This window comes from Mus caroli, unplaced genomic scaffold (assembly GCF_978045245.1).
Source record: "Mus caroli unplaced genomic scaffold, Mus_caroli_1 scaffold_20, whole genome shotgun sequence".
In the NCBI taxonomy this organism is placed as follows: domain Eukaryota; kingdom Metazoa; phylum Chordata; class Mammalia; order Rodentia; family Muridae; genus Mus; species Mus caroli.
The window spans coordinates 9,495,979-9,518,577 of NW_028227275.1; the positions used below are offsets into that span (position 1 = coordinate 9,495,979).

Genomic DNA, 22,599 nt, shown 5'->3' on the forward strand with positions numbered 1-22,599 from the left:
AATGTTCCCCACTAACCATACATCAATCTGATAGAGGGCTAATATCCAAAATATATAAAGAACTCAAGAAGTTATTCTCTAAACAACCAAAATGACCCAATTAAAAAATGTGGTAGAGAGCTAAACAGCAAATTCTCAAAGGTAGAAATACAAATGGAGGAGAAACAATTAAAGAACTGTTCAACATCACTAGTCATCATGGAAATGCCAATCAAAACAACCCTGTGATTCTACCTTACACCAATCAGAATGGCTAAGATCAAAAACTCAAGTGACAGCACATTCTGGCCAGGATGTAGAGAAAGAGAAACATTCCTCCATTGCTAGTGAGATTGCAAACTGGAAAAACCACTCTGTAAATCAATCTGGCATTTCCCCATCAAATTGAAAATAGTTCTACTGGAAGATTCAACTATAATGGTAGTGGACATATACCCAAATGATGTTCCTCCATACTCCAAGGACAGCTATTTTACTATGTTCATAGCAGCCTTATTCCTAATATCCAGAAACTAGAAGCAACACAGATGACCCTCAACTGAAAAATAGATACAGAAAATGTGGTTCATTTACACATTGGAATACTATTTATGGATTAAAAAATGAGGGCGGCCATTTTCCCTCCAGTGACTCTCTAAGACAGGTCCACTGCACAGAGTCTGCATAAGTAGCAGAGAAGCTGGGACAGGGTCCTATGGGTCTACATCTGCATCCAGGAGGTGGGCCTGATCCTTGGGCTTTGTCTACCTTCCCTGCCAGAGGAGAACTTGCCTTCAGGAAGTGCTCTGACCCTGAGACTCAGGGAAGATCACCATTTTCTCTCCATTGTCTCTCTAAGGTGGGTCCACTCAGGATTGCACAGGTCTCAGAAGTGGCAGAACAGTTGGGACAGGGTCCTACAGGCCTACATCTGCACCCAGGAAGTAGGACTATTCCACAGCCCTCTGTGTACTTGTCTTGAAAGGAGAGAGCTGGTCTCCCAGGAGTGCTGACATAGGCTTACAGACTCACAGGAAAAACAAGCTCCAGCCAGAGACAGAAAGAACATCTAACACCAGAGATTACCAGATGGTGAAAGGCAAACACAAGAATCTTACCAACAGAAACCAAGACTACTTGGCATCATCAGAACCCAGTATTCCCACCACAGCAATTTCTGGATGCCCCAACACATGGGGAAAGCACGATTTGGATTTAAACTCATATCTCATGATGCTGGCAGAGAATTTTAAGAAGGACATTATAACTCCCTTAAAAAAATACAGGAGAACACAGCTAAATAGGTAGAAGCCCTTAAAGAGGAAACACAAAAATCCCTTAAAGAATTACTGGAAAGCACAACCAAACAGGTGAAGGAATTGAACAAAACCATACAGGATCTAAAAATGAAAGTAGAAACAATAAAGAAATCACAAAATGGAGACAAATCTGGAGATAGAAAACCTAGGAAAGAAATCAGGAGCCATAGATGCAAGCATCACTAACAGAGTACAAGAGACAGAAGAGAGAATCTCAGGTGTAGAAGATTCAATAGAAAACATTGACACAACAATCAAAGAAAATGCAAAATGCAAAACGATCCTAACTCAAAACATCCAGGAAATCCAGGATACAATGAGAAGACCAAACCTAAGGATAATAGGTATAGATGAGAATGAAGATTTTCAACTTAAAGGGCCAGTAAATATCTTCAACAAAATTATAGAAGAAAACTTCCCTAACGTAAAGAAAGAGATGTTCGTGAACATACAAGAAGCTGACAGAACTCCAAATAGTTTGGACCAAAAAAGAAATTCCTCCTGTCACATAATAATCAAAACACCAAATGCACAAAACAAAACAAAACAAAACAAAGAATATTAAAAACAGTAAGGGAAAAGGTCAAGTAAAATATAAAGGCAGACCTATTAGAATTACACCAGACTTTCACCAGACTATGAAATCCAGAAGATCCTGGACAGATGTTATACAGACACTAAGAAAACAAATGCCAGCCCAGGCTACTATACCCAGCAAAACCTCAATTGCCATAGATGGAGGAACCAAAGTATTCCATGACAAAACCAAATTTGCACACCATCTTTCCACAAATCCAGCCATTCAAAGGATAATAAAGGAAAAACTCTAACACCAGGAGGGAGACTACACCCTAGAAAAAGCAAGAAAGTAGTCTTTCAAGAAACCTAAACAGAATCCCAACTCTAACAAGGAAAATAACAGGAAGAAAAAATTACTTTTCCTTAATATCTCTTAATATCAAGACATAGCACAGGACACTCTTCTACAGCTTCTATGGGAGAATATGCACCTAATCCTGTAGAGACTTGACAGTCCAAAGAATGTGTGTGTGTGTGTGTGTGTGTGTGTGTGTGTGTGTGTGTGTGTGTGTTTGAGGGGCTCTCAAAGGTGAAGGGAAGCAGGTATAGGGTAAGAACTCTGGAAAAGTGACTGGGAGGGAACAACATTTGAGAAGTAAATAAAAAAAAAAAGATTTTGCTGAAAGGACCCCAATATAGCTATCTTGTGTGAGGCTATTCCAGTGCCTGGCAAATAGAGAAGTAGATGCTCATAGTCATCTATTGGATGGAACACAGGGCTCCCAATGGAGGAGCTAGAGAAAGTACACAAGGAGCTGAAGGGGTCTGCAACCCTATAGGTAGAACAACAATATGAACTAACCAGTACCCCCAGAGCTCGTGTCTCTAGCTGCATATGTATCAGAAGATGGCCTAGTCGGCCATCATTGGGAAGAGAGGCCCTTGGTCTTATGAAGATCATATGCCCCAGTACAGGGGAACGCCAGGGCCAAGAAGTAGGAGTGGGTGGTTAGGGGAGCAGGGTGGGGGGAGGGTATAGGGGACTTTCAGGATAGCATTTGAAATGTAAATGAAGAAAATATCTAATAAAAAAATTGAAAAAATAAAATGAAATAATTAATTAAAAGAAAATAAAATACCTACTGCCTAACACTCTAAGCAAATATTGGATTGAATGGCATCAAAGAGTTCTCATGGATCTGAGAATTCTTTTTCTAGTACTGTCTTTGGCTCAGTGTCCTAAAGGTTCACTATCTATACACAAATTCAAGTGAAAAGTGAAATAAAAAAAGGGAGAAACATCTACCTCGTATAGTGTATAAGACCAGTTCATAGAGAAGCATGAAGTCAAAGAGGTATCTATGCTTGGGAAGAGACAAGCCCTCTCTGTGGCTGAAAGTTTACAAAGCTGCTTAGAGAAAAAGAAGGAAATTTTAAACCAGGAGCTGAAATCAGGGAGTAGTTGCTGTTGACCGGACACATCACCCAAAGAGACTGCTTCTCCTCTTGGACTCTTTCCCAACCTGAGTTTGTCAGGGAAACTGTGCACTTGACTCTAAATCTTGCTTTGCAATTTTTTTATTGAAACACTATGCCATTAACATTCTTCTCCAATTATCCATGTATGGTATTTTCAGTTATTTATTATTTGAAATAGTATTAGAAAACATATTCTTAAAGCTATGAATGTATACTACCATGTATATTCTTTTGGAATTAAGCAGAGCTAGAATTAGAATTAGGAAGCAACACATATTCAATATTTTATTTTTTCCATTTGTATCACCATTGAATAAAATGAAAACATTTCTCTTTATGTTGTTGAAACTTGTTATTACAATTCCAAATGAAGAGAGTTTAGCACTGCCTTAGAAATCACTTCTAGAGATGAAGAAATGGTAAATTGGATGTTTATCAAACATCAGTATGTTCCAGGAGTCTGACCTGTAACTCCCCTGACCATGGTACCTCCCCTTCAGAGATAGTGACAACTTATAAGATCTAGTTTTCTTCTGCTCAAAATAGGATAATCACAGGTGTCTTTCAAGTATAATAAACCTGATTCTTTATACATTCATTTATGTGTTTGTGTGTATTATATGTGTATATATCACTTATACACACATATATATTACATATATATATGTGTATATATATATATATATATATATATATATATATATATATAAATGAGCACTGCTGTTTCCATTTCTCATTTTCAGCTTCCTATTTTTGTTTTATAAAGAACTAAGTAGTCTGACTTCTACTTTCATTTGCATACTTTATCTTTTCTTAATTTTTCCTTACTAAAAACCTTCAATCATCTGTTTATTGTCTTGTTGTCATGTTTTATAAGGAGGAGTTATACTTTCAGAGATAAATGGATGAACTCTATACTATAAAATATATAACAATGCTGTATATGGTTTTAAATGTGTCTAAGCATCTTAAATGTGAACAATGGTAAAGTAATAGCAAACAATTTTTTAAAAAGATAAATATACTTCAGCACTTACACTAACTGCACAGAGGCCAACGGAATGGAAATAACGTATTCATAAAAATTACGCTACACAAATGTGCATTTACAATATGCTATTTTAAGCAGTATATCATTGTAATCTCCTATGAATAACAATTTTAATATCAATCAAATGGTGAAGAGATAAAATACTTTCAAAACAAACAAAAAAAATAGGTGACTATGTTTTTCTGAGTTTGCGTCAAGTGACCTGTGTGTGACCCCGGCGTGGGGAGGGGAGTTCAGAGTTTCAGAGTAAACCTCCTTGAAGATCATCATTCTCAGGAGTCTCTACAGTATGTGTGTGGAACAGCAAGAGCCAAAGTGTCACCTGAATTATGAAACTGAACCTTATGTAGTCGGTATTTACCTGTCCCAGTCCTTTACTTCCTAGTGCAATCTCTCTTTACACACAGATTAACTACTTATATTTCTTTGCTCATAGAAAATATGTGTGAAAAAGCTGTGGATTTTACAAAAAAAAAACTTGGTTCTCTTTGATACTTTGTTCTCATATTTGACTATCTTCTAAAATGTTTCTGAAGAGATGCTTTTGTTTTGTTTTGTTTTTTATTGGGTATTTATTTCATTTACATTTCCAATGCTATCCCAAAAGCCCCCCCCCACGCTCCCCCACCCATTCCCCCATCCACCTACTCCCACTTCTTGGCTCTGTCGTTCCCCTGTACTGAGGCATATAAAGTTTGTATGACTAATGGGCCTCTCTTTCCACTGATGGCCGACTAGGCCATTTTCTGATTCATATGAAGCTAGAAACACGAGCTCCAGGGGGGGTACTGGTTAGCTCATATTGTTGTCCACCTATAGGATTGCAGATCCCTTTAGTTCCTTGGGTACTTTCTCTAGCTCCTCCATTGGGGGTCCTGTGGTCCATCCAATAGCTGACTGTGAGCATCCACTTCTGTGTTTGCTAGGCCCTGGCATAATCTCACAAGAGACAGCTCTATCTGGGTCCTTTCAGCAAAATCTTGCTAGTGTATGCAATGGTGTCAGCGTTTATATATTTATAAGATACAATTTGCTAAATGCATGAAATTCCAGAAGAAGGAAGACCAAAGTGTGGACACTTTGCCCCTTCTTAGAACTGGCAACAAAACACCCATGGAAGGAGTTACAGAGACAAAGTTTGGAGCTGTAACAAAAGGATGGACCATCTAGAGACAGCCATATCCAAGGATCCATCCCATAAGAGATGCTTTTGTATCTATGTTTTAGGAAATTTCCTTTATTTTAAAGCAGCATATTTCCTTCTTGATTCATTCCCTATGGGGCTGTGTTGCATGTTTTTGAGGCACTCTGGATTTTTTTCATTCTCTTCTTTGTTCTTTTTCAAGTAATTTCAAGTTGGCAGAAAATTAACATACATCTAGAGTACGGAGAATATATCATTTCAAGAAAGTTCATGGATCTTGTTAATGCATATGTCCTTTCAATGTTCTGAAGGAACAAAAATATCAATTAGTATCTGAAAAATCAGGTGAAAAAATGAATGAATAAAGCATTTATAGAACTGAACAAACTCTAGTGAGATCTGAAATTCACAGATTAAGAGTGAGATGCAGTGACTTTGCCTGAATTTTTAAAACACAATCAAGTGTCCCTATGTGAGTCAGGTCATCATGCACAATTTAGGCAAGTGGGGGTCAGTGATGCCTGAAGAGTGACTTCCAGACTATGGGTACCAGTCAGTCAGAAGAGGAGACACTCATGAGAAGATGGGAAAATAAAGGTAAATTCATAGATAAAAAGATAATACATATTGAGGGTACATTACTGCCCATTAGGCAAAAAAACAAAAAATAGGTAGTTACATATTGGTGCTTTGAAAAGATTTGGACCTACCTCCGAAATAAGATAAAATACAAATTTATTTCCTTGGTTTTTAGATTAAGTTCAGAAAACATACCTTTGGTTTTCTGACAGCAATGTTGGCTTCTTTGGAAAAGATAGGAGAAGGATTGAAGAAAAGTTGTATGCCAGAGTGTGAGTATATTCTCATTTGCAGTATTAGTTTGTGGAGACATTATATGTAGAACTAGATTTTAGGGTATGCTAGTGTTATAGATCTTACCTCTTGAATTATGAGTGGCTTCAACTAACTACTCTACTCTTTGAATGCCCATCATTCAACATAGATGCCTTAAGGGCACAGGAAAAATTGCCCAACAATAAAATAAAGTAATAATAATAATAATAACCATGATGCTGCTGCTGCTGGTGATGATGATGATGGTGGTGACTAACCTACGTTTCAACATATTACTAGACATCAATGTGGCTTCTTATTGTAGCTATGCTTTTAAAAGCATACCTGAATAAGGCACATTACAGGGCAATGCCCTTACTGATTTTTGAGGTTTTCCAATTTTTGAACAGGATAATTCCATAACGTAGGCCAAAGGCCCCACAGTTTGATTTTCTCTCTCAGTAGTCTAGTGTTGAGCATTGCAGCAGACATCCCTTGACTAGAAGTTAAAATTCATCATAAACATCTAAGACCTAAGAAAGAAGGAATGTGGATTGTTGCAGGAGCATTAAGTGAATGTGTAAAGACCAGGTGAAGTCCTGAGTAAATATGTATTTTTGACATTGCCTTGGTCATGACAAGGACTAATAAATCACCCCAGGGGAAATAAACAAGCTATATTCATATAGATCGGTTTCTGAATACCAATTCTTTCTTTAGTCCTGTAAGTTTTATGAACAATTAACCAGTGTGCACAAAATTTAGCAACTTCCTCTCTACACTTTTACAATCTTAGATGACATGACTACAGAGATCTTTCACTGAGGTGAGATAGCTCCTCCCTCTGTGCTGTACTTAAAGTGCTGACGTTCTGGGCTGTTGATGTGTTAAGGTCCACCCCATCAGACTGTGTACAGCCCATCCGACCCTAGCTTTTCTGTAAACGTGTCTTTGTGTCTTTCCTCTCTTTATTACCTTACCAGCCACATTGGATTTTCAGACCCAAATTGTGTGTGTTGGGAAGGAGTGTCTGGGGCGGGGAGAGGTTGGACAAGAAAAGGCAGATTGAAGAATGGAACCATGGGCCTACAGAGAACTTAAAATATGGAAGCTATTCTGTTCTGCACAGGAACACATCAAAACATTGCATTGGAGTGTGAATGAGGAAAGGGTATTCCTGGGGAATTCTCACTGATGTGATGTCTTCTACTGTAGAAAGCTCAACCTTTCACACAGATGGAGTCACAGGAATACCCTATGCAGAAAGTTCCTTCTTCCCACCGTACTAAGTAACCACAAGCAGGCAGCAGGAAGGGATGAAGGACCTCACTCATCTTGTCACAGAGTCTTCTCTGTTCATAAGGATTACTTGGGCACGTCAACACCAAGTGCCAGGTTTTAAATGAATAGAACATCAATGGAGTCAGTTTGTATGGCTACAAGAGTTCCTATATGGGGAGACTCAGTAGATCTGGTTCTATCCCTGGTGTGGTCCTGTCACCTTCAGCTCATAGACCCAAGAGGTTGAGTTGGCAGAGTTTCTAATAACTGATTTGTTTTTAGTAGTGCACTGTACTCCTTTATATACAAAAATAACATATCAACTGATATTGGGTACTTCTAAGCATGAGGTTGCATGGTTTTCCCTGGGGAGATATGAATAAATGTCTACTCCTCTAAGATATAGCACCTATGGCTTGTGAAAATGTTTCAGCTATGTATTTACTAGTAAATCAATGAGTTTAGTGAAGCTATTTACAAGGATATGGGTGGCTTGAGGGGAGTTGCATCATTCAAAGCCACATCACAAAATGAGTGAAGAGTCCTAGAAGCTGTGTCATTGGAATTCTCTAGTGAACAGGCAAACTAAGTATGTAATCTCTACAGCAATTGGTTTTCAGCTATATAACCTTGGCAAAGGTTGTTTTGAAATTTCTGTACCTCTAAGTTTCATGTGTTTCTCTAGTCTTATGGGCTCCTCCTCCAGGTGGAAATGTTTCAATATGAGGGAAATAGAGATAGAATACATGAATGCTTGTTTTCTCAAAACTACTGAAGGAGATGGTCTGTTCTTATGATGAAATATATACATATAACTATGTACTTTCTGTAATCCTTGCAAAAAAAATGAGTAGAAACAGATTAACATATTATAGCTTCACCCAAATAAAGATATATGCACAAAGTATGAATACCAGAAGACAAAAGGTCCAGAAAGTTACCCCATAATCTGTCCATCATAGGTGCCAAAGTGTTGAGCTTTGAACCTGATATTGATATTATGAGGACACCCTGAATTATATATTTACACATCTCATCTAGTGAGAGCAGAATCCAAAGGCATGAGCATACCACAATGCCCTTTTGAGAAGTTTGCATGTTCAAAGTACTATAAAGCTGAGAAATAAATCAATGGCTCTAAACTGAGAACAAACGGATAAGAATCCAGAAAGCATGATGGGTCTATAATGGAAGATAGATTGTGTGTGAAGGATATAGGAATTTGTATTAGTTTCATAGAATGGATTGGGTTGAGGCAATGAACAGAAGGCAACCATGAAAGTAGATGTCTTCTTCCTAAATGTTCCACTATATCCTTGAGAATTCAGGTGACATTTTATATATGTGCATTTTAAACATTGCCAAATCTTTGATTTTCAGAAACTTAGTAAATGTGTATGCTGAATGTAATGGCAGTTAGAAGATAAAATGAGATGTCGTTTGTCAGAGATTTAAAGAAAAATTAAAATCTTTTCACATAATTTTCTGCTAGGCCAGTGCCCCAAGACAGCTAAATTATATCACTGTGACAATACAAAATCCCTTATGATATTTTTGAATATATTTCTTGAATCTGTATTCTAGGTGCATGTCAGCCTCAGACACAGAAGTATGCATGCTTCAAAATATGCATGGATGAATGTGTACTCTGTGGTGTGAGTCAAGATGTGTTATGATACTGTGTAAAGTCTACTTAATGTCTTTACCATCTTTATCAAAAAAGAAATTAAACTTATCATTATATCCATAGATTAACATTTCCCAAATCTCAACAGAGATGCTTCTATTTCTGTTAGATAGAAATTAATACAGACTCATAACTGCTCAAGGTAGAACATAAGATTGAGTAATGTTCAACCCTCAGTGGGATTACTATATCACAATCCCTCTACCGAAGTCTCAGGGATCATTGAAGAAGAGGTAGGTAAAAGGATCTAAGAAATTCCATCCTTCTTAGAAGGGGAAACAAAATACCTGTGGGAGGGGATACAGAGACAAAGTGTGGAGCAGAGACTGAAGGAAAGGCCAACCAGAGACTGCCCTACATGGGGATCCATCCCATATACAGTTACCAAACCCAGACACTATTGTGGATGCCAACAAGTGCTTGCTGACAGGAGCCTGATATAGCTGTCTCCTGAGAGGCTCTGCCAGTGCCTGACAAATACAGAGGTGGATGCTTTCATCCATCCATTGGACTGAGCACAGGGTCCCCAATGAAGGAGCTAGAGAAAGGACTCAAGGAGTGGAAGGGGTTGTCAGCCCCATAATAGGAACAACAATATAAACCAATCAGTACCCCCAGAGTTTCCAGGAACTAAACCACCAACCAAAGAGTACACATGGTAGGACCCATAGCTTCAGTTGCCTATGTAGCAGAGGATGATAGTGTACGACATCCGTGGGAGGAGAGGACCTTGCTCCTGGGAAGGCTCGATGCCCTAGTGTAGAGTAATGCCAGGGCAGGGAAGCAGGAGTGGGTGGGTTGTAGAGCAGGGGGAGGGAGGATGGGATAGGGGGTTTTCAGAGGGGAAAGGAGGAAAGTGGATAACATTTAAAATATAAATAAAGAAGACATCTAATAGAAATTAAAAAAAAAACAGACATGGTGAGGATTACAAGGAAACTATTTTGAATGCAACAGATAAATATTTGACTTCACAAGGGTTATGGCAGCATGAATAAGACCTGTAGAAGCTAAAGCCCGACAAAACCCACTACTGAGAGGGGAGTAGAGATGAACTCCCAACCTTAAGTGAAGTGCTAATGCCAACTGATCAGTTCTGGGAAGGAGACTGACTGTCTTTTACAGAGAGTAGCCCCTGGTAAGTTGACCACTCTCCAGTGGAAGGCCATACATCCAAGAATACAAGGGCAACACACACTAGACTTAACTAGTTAAAATAAAGCAAGAGTGCACAAAAGTTGGTTTGGAAAGGAAGCAGCTATATCTAGGAGAACTTAGGCAAGGGCAAACATAATGAAAACACATTGTTTTGATCAAACAACTAGTAAAAGTGTAAAAAAGAAAATGGAAAAGGGAAAATAAACTTTCTGAAGTGAATCTTCAGTTGTAATCTATCACAGTCAGTCACAAACTGTGAGGAATGTATAATGTATCAGGCAAGAAAAGAGGGCACAGGGGAGCAGAAAGACAGTTGATGTTCTTTCCTTGCTGTAGGTTGTCTCATAAATATTTCTCCATGTAAAAAAAAAAGTTCTTGCCTATCAAAATATAAGCACCTTTAATTCTTTTATTGCATTAAAATTATTCCAGGGGAAAAAATATTGTATAAGTGAGAAAAATATTCCTATGTCTTCTACTTGGTTTTCACAACTCTTGATATCTGTCACATTTTACTTCATGAATTTCTAAATCTGCCATATAAATAAACCAGTATACATACAATAATTTGAATGATTAAAGAATATGTTACAAAAATTAGGCTTCAGTACCCTGAGAACTTTCTTGTTCACTAATCTCATTGGACAACAGTTTCACAGGTATTCACAGTAACATGTCCAAAGAAATAATTTGATATTAGCATAATATAATCATCCAAACCATAGATTTTATTTTAAAGATTTGGATAGTTTGTTTATTCAGCAGATTTATTTTAGAAATAATTCAATGCAAGGTAACATAATTATAACATTTGCAATATTTTATACATATTTTCACAGTATTTTTGAATTTTTTGGGGGGAAAGAACATAGGAATTGTTTTGTCAATGGGGTATTCAGCATTAGAATTCTATTGACTGGATCCATGTTTTGTGTTTTATCCAAAATAGTCAGGAGACTGTTGTGGGGTTGAAGCCAGTACACTGTGCACACATTGTCACAGTATATGGACATGATATCAGTGATATCACTGATGTCATTTAGGGAAGCCGGTGCCTTTCAGACTTCTCTGTGCATTTCTTGCCTGTCTTCTTTGAAACGAATAAAAACTGTGGGACGATACACTGAGGTTACATTTTGTTTTCTGAAATATTTCTCCCTGAATCAACAATTACAGTGAACGTTTTCAACTGTTTATTTTCCTAATACCATTATTTCTCTTGAATGTATTTGCTCTCCTAATCTACAGGTGTTCATTTTTCCCACTTTTTGAATTGCACCATAACTTGTATCAAAATGAACTGATGCAACATTATGTATGCTGAGCAGCTTATAATTATGTATTTAGGGTAACACACATACATATATAAAAACAATTAATGAAAAAAGAGGCTATGGGTTTTAAAGGGAAAAAGAATGAGTATATGGCAAGGTTTTAAGGGAAGAAAGAAAAAGGAAAATTTTAATTATTTTATGTTATCAAAAAATAACAGAAATAATTTAAGAATGTACTTCTGGGACTTGGATTTTTGCATAATATAGTCTATTACATTTTAACTGAGCATTATAAAGGTGTTTAGTGTTATATTCAAAGTCACCCAAGGTGGTGGCAGAGCTCCTTCAAGCTGAGCTCTGAGTACTTTTAATTTTTTTATTATTCTGTGGACACATTTCTCCTAGTTGTCACAAGATATGCCAGATCATTTTCAGATATGGACTGGCAAAGCCTTAGAATTATTATCTGTAGAGCTATAGTTATCCAACAGATGATGGTGTTTAGAAATGAGCATGTTTTTGCTCTTTTCACCAATTACCACTCTTTTCTCTACTTTTCTTTTCTTTTTAATTGAATATTTTCTTCATTTACCTTTCTAATGTTATCCCCTTTCCCTGTCCTCCCCCAAAACTCCCTATCCCATCCCCTCTCCCCTGATGCTATGAAGGTGTTCCCCCACCCACCCACCCATTCCTGCCTCCCTGCCCTTGAATTCCACTACACTGGGGCAGTGAGCCTTCACAGGACCAAGGGCCTCTACCCTCATTGATGCCTGACAAAGCCATCCTGTGCTACACATGCAGCTGGAGCCATGGGTCCCTTCATGTCTACTCCTTGGTTGGTGGTTTAGTCCCTGGGAGCTCTGGGGTGTCTGGTTAGTTGATATTATTGTTCTTCATATGGGGTTGCAAACCCCTTCAACTCCTTCATGAAGAAGCTCAAGAAGAAGACCAGTGTGGGTGCTTCAGTTCTTCTTAGAAGGGGGAACAAAATACTCATAGGACCAAATACGGAGACAAAGTTTGGAGCAGAGACTGAAGGAATGGCCATCCAAAGACTACCCCACCTGGGGATCCATCCCATATATAGTCCCCAAACCCAGATACTATTGTGGATGCTATAAAGTGTACGCTGACAGAAGCCTGATATAGCTGCCTACTGTCTTCTGAGAGGCTCTTTCAGAGCCTGACGTGTACAGAGGTGGATGCTTGCAGCCAACCACTGGACTGAACACGGGGTCCCCAATGGGGTCCCTAATGGAGGGGTTAGAGAAAGGACTGAATGACCACTCTTTTCATTGGACAGAGCTGGAAACAATGTATGTATACATTGTAAACTTTTTGTGCTGTATTTATATTACAATATATTGAAGATTGTGAGTTTTCATCAATACTTGAATTTAAATTCATTGTACTTTCTTTCCTTCTGTCTCTCTGCTTTTGTTCAAAACATTATTTCCTGACCCCGAGGAGATTGCATCTTTATCCCACTCAATTCATTTCCTTATTTGCTCATTCTGTCCATATGTTTCCAGAGAATTTCTTGTGATGTAAGTCAGATTAGTTTGACATTTTCCATTGTACATTGAAGGCTCAGTATCAGGTATTCAGACATATGTGGTAAGGCCCAAGTCCTGTTGGACCTGCTTTAAGGTTATCTAAAATAACTGTTATCCTCAGAATTGCTGGTGTTTGAAGAAATTTGTTCAGGAGTTCGATTGGGAACTCTTGGACACTTGTCATTTCATATTAGTCATTCTTATCCTTAAGAATCATGTGACCCACAAGTGTGCCCTGATTTTAATCTGTATCTTCCTAGGCAAGAATGTAATAGTGGGAATGATTACTTTAAAGTGTTGTGTTCAGTAGCTCATGATGCACCTCAGAGGATAAGTGATCATTTAACTTGTGTGAAGCCCTAAGAGGGATCTCCAGAACTGAAAACAAAAGTTACCCAATTTGATGAAAATTTAAACAAGTATGCTAAACTGAAAAGTCTACTCATAAAATAAAAAATTCTCTGTGTCTCTGTGTCTGTGTCTGAGTCTGTGTCTGTGTCTGTGTCTGTGTCTGTGTCTGTGTCTGTGTCTGTGTCTGTGTCTGTGTGTGTGTGTGTGTGTGTGTGTGTGTGTCTGTGTGTGTCTGTGTCTGTGTCTGTGTCTGTGTCTGTGTCTGTCTGTGTCTGTGTCTGTGTCTGTGTCTGTGTCTGTGTCTGTGTGTCTGTGTCTGTGTCTGTCTGTGTCTGTGTCTGTGTCTGTGTCTGTGTCTGTGTCTGTGTGTCTGTGTCTGTGTCTGTGTCTGTGTGTCTGTGTCTGTGTCTGTGTGTCTGTGTCTATGTCTGTGTCTGTGTCTGTGTCTGTGTGTCTGTCTCTGTCTCTGTCTCTGTCTCTCTCTGTCTCTGTCTCTGTCTCTGTCTCTGTCTCTGTCTCTCTCTCTCTCTCTCTGTGTGTGTGTGTGTGTGTGTGTGTGTGTGTGTGTGTGTGTGGTGTGTACTTCTCTGAGTCTTTTTGGATAGTCAAAGCTATAGAAATCAAATTTAGAATGATGGGTGTGAGAAGCAGTGATACAAGTAAATGGGGAGCTATTTAAATGATAGAGAGCTTCTGTTTTTCAGGATAAACAGATAGATGATTGATTGTTATGTCTGCCCAGTAGAGTGACTGTTCTTAGTGATACTCAGTTGTTCTAGATATGGTTAATGTACTGATTTTTATGTTATGTGTAGTCTGACATAACTTAAGAATGAATAAACTGAAATTGAATATATCCAAATACTGGCATACAGACATTCTGCCAAGAGTTCTCCTTCTATTAATACATTAGATGATGGGGGACTGAACTTATGCTGGCCATCTTAAGGATAGTTGGAGATGATCTATAGGTCTTAGACTCTTGTTCAGCTAGAGTTTGCTTGTTGAAGAGTGTTATGTAGAAGTTGGGTGAGAAAACACAGAAAAGACATAAAAAGAGACTTTTAAAGTCTCAAAATAGAGCATTTCCTCTGTCTTTGAACAGTGAGGTAGGATTTGTGCATTAGCTATGTTTAAAGTCAATTCATCAAAAACACATCAGAAACAAAATGACTCAAATCAATACCTCTACTTTTTATAATACATCCAAAATTTCACTGAAAATTTATTATTATTATTATTATTATTATTATTATTAATTATGGTACAGTGCAATTTAAGACGATGCCAACTTGATTTTTATTTAGTCACTGTTATGGTAAATTTTTGTTTCCCTGAGAGTCTCATTCTATGTAGGATGTGAGACTTCTTCTCATTTGCTGCAGGTTGCAGGTTGACTTGTATCGTGTGTAGTCTGGAGGATGATTAGTCTGGGGCAAACACAACTTCCATGAGCGTTTCCATCAGCGATGGTTGAGGACTCCTCAGCAGCCTCCGATGATCTTTTCATATTATGTATCTATTCAGACTCAAGTCTGTTTTCCTTCTGATGAAGAGACGTCGACGGTAGTGGTTAAAATGAAATCATTTGTTTTGACATTGTATCGTGGTTACTTGCATCGTAAGCTGTATGAATTATCAGGAACTTTAAGAAGCTAATGTGCATTGAGGACCTTCACCTGTATTTGTTGAATTTGCTCTTTCTTATATCACTTAGAAAAAGTTCTCTGTAGATCCTTTTTGGAGATAAATCTACTCCATATGGTTCCTTCCATGTTACTATTATCAAACAGATCTGTTAGAGAGAGGGAATTTTTGTTAAATTTTGGAAGAGGCATGGAAAGCTTTTTTTTTTTTTTTTGTAAACATATATCTTGGCTAGTGTCTACTTTGCCTGATGGATGTATGGATGCATTTAAGTAGGTGACCTCTCCTGTCTCTAGGAAATTTTATTAATTGGTATTTTCTTTCTTGGTAAGAAGTGACTGACCCTTTTAAAGCAGAGATGATGAACAGAGAATACTTTTCTGTTGTTCTTTAGCAACATGTGAACTTTCCCCTTTTCCCTTCTGTAACTACAAGCAGACATGCAGGGGAGTTGAAGTTAATATAGCATCAGAGAAAATAAACTGAAAGTACAAATGTAAGCAATGTTTTACTTTCTTCATAGGAGAAAAGTAGGAAAAGGAGTCATTTGAAAGGCAATGTTGCATGATGGGTAGAAGGGTTGGAGGGAGGAAAGAGAAAAAGGAAATTGGTGCAACTATATTTTAACTAATTAATTAAAGTGATGCAATTTCATTTTAATTTCCACCAAAATTTTTAATGGAAAAGAATTTTACCTTGGACTTAAAGTGAGGGTTATGTTTTTTTGGTTCTTTTATAATAATGCTAATACCAGCATAAAAATAATTACAATATTATTGTGAGAGTTTTAAATCATATTCTTACATGAGACAAATATATCTTTCTAACTTAATTGGAGTTGACATGAGGAGGATATATGCTAATAAAGTTGCTCCACATTCTAAGGTTGCGGTCATCTGTTACTTAAAACTGGAAGCATTATACAGACATCACTTTGAATGAACTTAAACGTCCTCTTGATTGAAAACATAATTTGACAAATTTATATTACTAAGCCTAAAATTACCCTAATATGAATATATTTGAGTTTTCTTGATCTTAGTTTATGTAAATGTAGTCCTTCTTGTTTCTATTTTCCTCCTGGCATCAAACATTTCTTAATGAAAATGAACGATTCACTTTGAATGTTGTGAAAAGAGTCTGAGGATGTAATTACATTTTTTTTACTGATGATTATAAAACCATTCTGTTCATTTTTTAAATTATTGTTTTTCTTTATTGTTAATCCAGAACAAAACAAAGCAGATTTCCCTAAGAAAACATCTCGGCACTTTTCAGTGCATCTAAGAGATGATTTGAGTGGGAAGTACAGTAAGTGATTAAAGTACACATCTAGGTGAGGATTTGCTTTTCTGACATAATCAGTGTTTCTTTGAGTTGCAAGCTTCCTGGGAGTCATTGAATCAGGATCCAAGTCACAAAGTCAGGCTTTAGCAAGACTTTGAAGGAAACAAAATAACCTTCTCCTTGTTCTGTTTCCAGACACACGGGAGTTCATTCACAAGTGCTGGAGGAGAGGTCAGAGTGTGGATGTTAACACACACAGTCGGTTATCAGGAGCAACGTTACTGAAAGTGTACAATAGAGTTTCCAGGGGCAAATTGTCATTATGAGTTGTGGGGTAAAGGCTTTCAACTTAAAATGCTTTCTTATGTATGGACTTTGCACTGCAGCTGATGTCCCATCCCCAGATATACATCATCTTGATCACAGGGCTCAAATCTCAGTGATACGTGTTATAGTTCTTCTTCATGCTGGGTATTCCCTGGGACTCAGAAGTATTACAACTGTTGCTTTGGTGTTTGAGAAGATAGGAGGAAAAAGTCATAATGGAAGAAACAAATCATCTATGTGATTACATAGTCTAAGCTCCTTAGTAGAGCAGCCTACCACATATGCCTTTACTAGCCTACAACACCTATTGATACCACTCTACCACATTTGCCTCTACCAGCCTATGAAGGTTGCAAGACAAACCTTCCATACTTGCCTGTACCACCATATAACCCATGCCTATACAAGCCCACCACACATACCTATACCAACCTCCATACCTGCATATACCAGCCTACCACACTTTCTTCTATCAATCTATCACACATGTCTCTAGCAGCCTACTCCATCTACCTATACCAGCCTATGATACCTGGTTATATAAGCCTACTATATATACCTATACCAGCCCACTACACCTACCTATACCATCCCTTTACTTTTACCTATAACAGTCTCCCACACTTATGTGCACCAACCCTCCAGCCCTCCATATACCATCCCACCATACCTGCATATACCATCTTAGCACATCTACCTATACCAGCCTTCCACACAGTTATAGATAATTATAATCAACTATAGGTAACAATAAGTTCATGTTTTATTGCCTCTTGTTTCTTCCTCTTATCAGATTGTTCTTAGGAACTGTCTAGATTTCACCATTCCATAATTCCATGGAATTATTTTCTATGGTGCTCTGATGCATATCTCTTATGTGAACTTTGAAAGGACAAGAAGAATAGAGAGGAAACATGTCCAGATCCAGTTATAGGCAATGGCCATGATGGGATCAACTAAGGAAATAATAAGAATTGACGACATGGAGTATGCACTAAATTTAAAAGCTCAAAGGAAAAGAAGTAACTGAGTAACAAACCAGCAACAGAATGTGAGGGAATTTATATTCTTCACACTTGCTCTTGATATTCCCAGAGACGTAGAAGGGATGGCATAAATATCCTCTTCAGGGCCAAGCCCTCAATTGTTCCCCATTCTCAGCCCCTCTTGAACACACATGATTATCTGCACTCATCATTACTCACTGTGCAGGAAGGCTTCTCTGGTAAGTCAGGGAGTAGAATCTGTGTGCTGCTCTAAAAGTGGGCTTTTCTTGTTGCTATTTTTGAAACAAAGTTTCATGTAGTTGAGACTGGTCTGACCTACTGAACCTTCTGCTTCCACCCACCCAATACCTTGCTTGGTTTTTACTTGAGGTAGGAAAGTAGGAAACAAAGGTGAAACAGATACAAAACAAATTGAAATAATTAAAAGACCCTCCTTAAAGAGAACTATCAGCTAACTTAATAGAAAAAAAGACTGGTAAAAGACACCATGGTAGTCCTAATCAGAAGAAAGCAAGAATAATTATAATAACCAATAGTGTAACACAAAAAATGTGCAGTTCATTTTATTATGGGATTTTATAGTTTTTCATTTAATGTAAAAAATAAAAATAAATATGCCATGTTCACAGATTGGATAATAAAAGGTCCAAGTTGTTCAATGAATCCTGAAATTTATATGAGCAGGAAGAGAAGAAACCTGAATTTCAAGTCTAGTCATCTAATTCTAATACCCACAATGCACTGCTGATTAACTATGAATTAACTACTAGATGACATTATCAACTGACAAAAGTATACTTGATATCTGGAAATAAGCAAAAACAAAATCCCTAGAAGTTTTATTAATAATCGCCATCATATTCCACAGACTAACCTTGTTAGTAATAGTACAAAATACATGCTTATCTTCCAAGTTTGAATAGTGGTTTGATTCAAAGGATATGGGAATGAATTGCTTAGTGAAGTTTTTTTGTTTGTTTGCTTTTTTGAGACAGGGTTTCTCTGTGTAGCCCTGGCTGACCTGGAACTCACTTTGTAGACCAGGCTGGCCTTGAACTCAGAAATCTACCTGCCTCTGCCTCCCAAGTGCTTGGGATTAAAGGCGTGCGCCACCACCACCCAGCTGTTTAGTGAAATTTAAGCAATAACTAAAAACACTGTAGACAATGACCTTGGAGATGGTGAGTCTAAGCTTTTTCATGGGAGGATTAGAGAAACATGTATCTAGCAATATGTTGTGTAGATCATGTATTTGCCTACTCCGTGACAGAAGCACAACAAGACTGAAATCACCATAGAGAATGCTGATTCTACATTAGCTATGTTATGCTGGCTTTCTTTTGAAAGGATTTAAGTACAATGACTAAAAATTTTAAAATTCTACTAAAAATTCAAAAGTAGATTTTCTTATCTCACATTTGTGACACTGCAGTCCCAAAGATTTTAATCCCCAACATTATTATGTTTACAAGAATAAAGTAGCTATTTTTTATGATAAACAGTGTGAGAACTATCCCCCCTCACTCCAAGTGTCTATATCAATAAAGAAAATCTTTGCATATATTCAAAGACAGGTTCTGGATGAGGCTTCTGCAGTGCTCAAATTCATCATAGCATTGGTTTCATACTCAGAATGAAGGAGTCCTGTAGGAAAATGTACATACATAAATCGTGCTCTTATAATGTTCTGGTTTATTAAAATATTTTCATGAAAGTTCAAAATACCATTTAGTCAACCTGATATTTTCACATTTAAAGACATCAAAAAAGAAAATCTGTTCAAAATGCACAGGCCCCCAACACAATGATGTATGTGTTTACTATTTCTCTATTTTTACAGTGCTGGGGAAGTGTACCTATTCAACCATGCCTTTCCCATGTTCAGTAAAACTACATGAGATATACAACATTGCACAGTAAGAGTAGCTGTGATCAATGGGTTTATAACAAGATGCTGACGGAGTGTTATGAGGTAAAAGGAATTCTAGGCTAATCCTGACATTTGGTAACTTAAATGTATAAAGTGCTTTCTTAACTAACTTTTCAACACCTGATATGTTTATTGTACATTGCACATTGAGGAGCATTTGAAGTCACAGAATGGTACCTTTTGTGCAATATGAATGCCTTTGAACTGTGCAATCATGACATTCAAGTAAAGCCAAATGAAAATTTTCATGGTAGCCAACAGAGACAGCACCATTGTATGTGATCAGTATTTTTAGTTATCTCTTAAAAACCACATTTTCCCTCAAAACTTATCACTCTATTTTGCCACCATCTTTCAAAAGGTAACGTATTGATAGAAGTTTTGCTGTTTGGAACACAATGAAAGTTCCACAGCCCCTGATCATGAGGACAAGTAAATAATTCATTTTACCTTGGCTCAGCTTAAAAGAGCTAATCAGAAAGTGATCATTAAAGAAACATTATCACAATTATATTCTCTAAGAAGTAATCAAATAGGAAAGGGAAAAAGGGAAAGAGACCACAGGAACAATTCATAAAAGCAGAGTCACCTTGAAGAGGCTTCTTCTACTGGGAATTTTACACTTTCAGACTTCAGGATTTTGTGAGGCTTTTTACAGCCACAGGTTTGGATCTCTCAGGCTTGGTATAGACTCCAAGGACATTTATTTCAACTTCCCCCTTGAGTTGACTTCCAACTACATTTGTTCAAGGTATGGTCCCATCTTAAGCTGAAAATTCATCATGTTTAAAATGTCATGTACTTTAGCAGTGAATCTCTTCCTTAAAAATCTGAATAAAATTACATTCTTTTAGAAAGCAGAAAGGTTTCTCAGTTGATAACGTGCTTCCTACACACACACACACACACACACACACACACACACACACAGAGAGAGAGAGAGAGAGAGAGAGAGAGAGAGAGAGAACAACCATATTTGGATCCATAGAATCCTCATATATGTCTGGGTGCTGTTCCATGTGCATATAACCTTAGTGCTCTGGGGACAGAGAGGTTGATCTCCAATCTTGAGGCTGATCCCCAATCCTGAGAGTCATGTGATCTACCCAAATGATGAGTTACAGTTCTGTTAGGGACTCAAAATGCAGTGGAGAGGGATAGAGAGAAACACTTGCTGGCTGCTTCTGGCTTTACATCTATAGGAACATGTGCATATATAAAAAAGCATACATATGCATAGGCACACATACATCATACCACAGAAAATAGCTTTGAGGACAGAAAAGCACTGGACTTCTCATTAACTCAGGCAATAAAATGTATGACACGATGATGATGACGATGATGATGATAACATTTTTCTAATACTCAGATTTTTGCTTTTTATCAGAACCATAAGAAATTTAATTATATTAAGCCATTTAGTGTAGAAATTTTCTTGAGGACTTACTGAAAACAGATGAGATATTTCTGAAACAGCTATTTTATTTTAGTTTTTGTCACACAATGCGTTGGGAAAGACTACCTATTTATTGACTATGACCAGGCTAAAACTGAAAGATAAACGTTGTGGTATGTTACATCAAGTCTGAATGTGAAATCATATTCTAATACATTGTGAATTTTTATATAGTTTGTATTAATATATAAATTGCTCAAGAGTTCCACTGAAATATTTCCATACATGCATACCATATACTTTGGTCATTTTATCATACTATTCTTCCATCTCCACTCTCCCCTTTTCCTGCATTCTATCACTTTCCCCTTTAGTTTTAGATTCTTGATTTTTCCTCTATCTTCCACATGAGAGAGAACACATGGTTTATTTCTATTAACATGTTGATCTCTAGTTCACCTAAATCTCCTACAAACGAAATAATTTGATTTGCCCAGTAAATATCCATTATGTATAAATATGCATTTTACACATCTATCTGTTGATGACAGTTATGGTGACTCCATTTGACTATCATGAGAATTCTTTCTTTTTCTTTTTCTTTTTCTTTTTCTTTTTCTTTTTCTTTTTCTTTTTCTTTTTTTTTTTTTTTGGCAGTTCTGCAACTTTATTTGACATGAGAAGGTTAGTTCTCATCCACATTGACCGTCTGTAGATTTTTGAATGTGGTAACAGGCAGGTAAGTTACCAGCGTGTAGAGCTTGTCTGGGGAATCCTCATCCTCATTGTGTTTTCTGGACAAGTGTACTCGGATGCGATATGGCACGTTCCTTATTCCCTGGGCCCAGACGGCTTTATTGAGCCTGGTGTCAATGTGCACATCTGGTGTCCCCATTTCCTTCATGGCAAACTTCCAAATTTCTTTGAGTGCCCGAGGAGCATGCTTCTTGAAGCCCACTCCATGGACGTGCTTGTGAATATTGATGGTGTATTCTCGGGTCACTACCTCATTATTGGCAGAACGGCCCTTCTTCTTCTCGCCACCCTTCTTTGCAGGGGCCATTCTGCTGGACCCAAGTAGGAAAGGTATTGTGAGAATTCTTAAGCATGATTGCATACATATATCTTTGGAAATTAGCTTGAACATTTTGGTGTACATATTCTGAAGTCACATGAAGATCATACCCCAAGTTATATATGTAAGTGTTTCAGGTGTCTCCATACTCATTTACATAGTGTTTGTATAATTTGCATTCCCATCTGTAGAGAATCTATGAATACAGGTTCTTCTTGCCAAGTATCATTAACAACCTTTCTTGGTTTCTTTTTATTTTTGTATTTAATTCATTTTTCTTTTTCATATTTTA

General features: G+C 37.4%; 1 pseudogene; it reads right to left on the reverse strand.

Moving 5' to 3' along the window:
• Positions 1-21,917: 21,917 nt before the first annotated feature.
• Positions 21,918-22,334, reverse strand: LOC110285917 (large ribosomal subunit protein eL31 pseudogene; annotated as a pseudogene).
• Between the last annotated feature and the right edge of the window lie 265 nt (positions 22,335-22,599).